The sequence below is a fragment of the Austrofundulus limnaeus genome, unplaced genomic scaffold (assembly GCF_001266775.1).
Source record: "Austrofundulus limnaeus strain Quisiro unplaced genomic scaffold, Austrofundulus_limnaeus-1.0 Scaffold11, whole genome shotgun sequence".
In the NCBI taxonomy this organism is placed as follows: domain Eukaryota; kingdom Metazoa; phylum Chordata; class Actinopteri; order Cyprinodontiformes; family Rivulidae; genus Austrofundulus; species Austrofundulus limnaeus.
This window is the reverse complement of record NW_013952413.1, coordinates 4,654,664-4,656,788: the sequence shown is the minus strand read 5'-3', so window position 1 is coordinate 4,656,788 and position 2,125 is coordinate 4,654,664. Positions and strand designations below refer to the sequence as shown.

Genomic DNA, 2,125 nt, shown 5'->3' with positions numbered 1-2,125 from the left:
GGTTATGACCTCACAATAATTTGTTCCAGTCAATATGCAACACACAATGTATAACACAATATAAATTAACTGGTTAACAACTACAACTCTCTTGTCTTTAGGTAGCTTTGACCTGATGTCAAAATCTACAATGTCATATACATACATTTAAGCATAATTGCTGAAAACGACATGCAGGGTTTTAGTTTGCTCTTGTTACATCATGGCTGTATTTGATGACTCATCATGCTATAATTTTTCTTGGCCAAATTGTACCAGGTAAATACACATTTAGGTATGTCCATTAACAGTGTGGCTAAACTGCTCTACATGTAATGAGATGCAAACAAATAAAAATATATTTTATTTCTTATTTTTTATTCATTTCATTTTAGGTATTATGGAAGTTATTGCATATTTTCATGGGCAAAGCAATCTTATTAGATTTTATGTACAAGCAGCCATGTTGGGTTTTACTCAAAATCTAATATCATTGAGTGTTATGCTGGGAAAATAGAGCAAAAATGATAAAGAATTGCATTTTTTGTTTCTTCTTAACAATTTTAAAATAGAATACCCACTATTGTTTGTTTTTATTAAACGTCAGGACGACTTAAACACTGGTTTAATGTCTTGCTTTTTTAATTTTCATTTGAAGCAATGCATTAAATGGTCAATCAATTATATGCAACAGCTCCCCTCATATGAAAAGGATGGTATTAACACTACAGAGACGTCACGACACAACACACGAGCCACAAAATCCTCCTATTTATCATAGCAACATTGCACCTGAGGGGAAAGCTGAGCCGTTATCACCTTTCACCCCCACAGTTGGAATGATACCTTGGGGAGTGCTGCTGACTGTATGGAGGCTGTGAGTGGCAAACCTTTGTGGCTGCAAACTGGGAAGTGGAAAAAAACAAAACAAAACAAAACATGGGAATCTGGGGAGGAGCAACAGGCTGTGATGGGAGAGAACAGAAACTAGAGACAAGAGAGGCAGCAGTGTTTTCCCTCTGGATCAGCCACGATCCAGCAACATTTATTGTTTTTTTTTTCCTTTTGAAACTCTCACTCTTGTTTCAATCTTATAGAAATCCTGAGAAAATCTGTACTTTATCCAAGTAAAGCTCAGGTTGATAAAGCGCCAAAGGCCGAACACTACACTCCTCCTGGCGAGCTCTTTCACCAAATCCAGTGAGGATAATCTGTCCTCTCTCTGCCTTGTTGGGTTTCATATTTGATAACCGTCACGTTGTCTCAAACACTGGACAATAGGCTGAAGCTGTGAGAATAAAACAAGGCCCTTGGTGTAATGAAAGCAAAAGATGGGGTTTTGTTTTCTTCTACTGGGTCAGACTCTCTCCTTTCTTAACACGATAGAGTCTAATGACAAGGAGGGAGAACAGGAGGAACAGACACGCATTCAGTATAAAAGACACTCAAGAGCTCTGAAACTTTTCCTCATGTGTACAATCGCACTTGTGTGTGTTTGTGTGTGAATATTGGACTTGAATGAATTAAACTGTGGACAAGGTGAGAATTTATTTATTTATTTATTAATTAAATAATTAAAACTTGGTAGTTTTTAGCTGTGAGACTAACAGTCATGTAGAAATGTTGGGTTTTTGTATGTTTAATGTTTTACTTTTCAGTTAAAAACTAGAAAGAAACACTTGAGCAAATTTGTATTCCAATTATTACATACACAACAAAAAGCAAAGCTATGTACTTCAAGTTGTTTTCAGATCTTGGGTGATGTTTACCATCTTTGGGGAGCAGAACTTTCAGCCGCTCTGCTCCCCAACTCTGGAACTCACCACCCCACGGATTACGCTATAAAACCTCTCTCTCCCTGTTTAAGACTGACCTGAAGACACATCTCAGATTAGCTTACTGTTAACTCCAATTGTACCTCAATATATGACTGTTTTGTAGTCCTCATTTCTGTTTCTCCCCCACAACCCCATTGTTCAACTTATCTATTTTTTGTATTTCTTTACATGACTGTTCTGTACTCCTCATTTCTATGTTTCTGCCGCACTACCTTATCACTCTATGTGTTTACAGTTGTTTCTTTTCTATTGTACAGTGTCCTTGGGTGTCCTGAAAGGCACTTTATAAATAAAATGCATTATTATTG

The 2,125-nt window shown here is 36.8% G+C and overlaps 2 protein-coding genes across 4 annotated transcripts in view; one reads left to right on the top strand and one right to left on the bottom strand.

Annotated features, from left to right (window-relative positions):
- Positions 1-2,125, bottom strand: part of LOC106513337 (trypsin) — an 18,009-nt gene that overhangs the window by 9,076 nt on the left and 6,808 nt on the right. The gene's annotated exons all lie outside the window — the stretch shown is intronic.
- The window catches only part of LOC106513336 (trypsin-3), a 4,057-nt gene continuing 3,200 nt past the window's right edge, over positions 1,269-2,125 (top strand). For all 3 annotated transcript variants that reach the window (XM_014002121.1, XM_014002120.1, XM_014002119.1), the window contains exon 1: positions 1,269-1,518. The gene's annotated coding sequence lies outside the window, so the exon portion shown is untranslated. The remainder of the gene's footprint in view (positions 1,519-2,125) is intronic.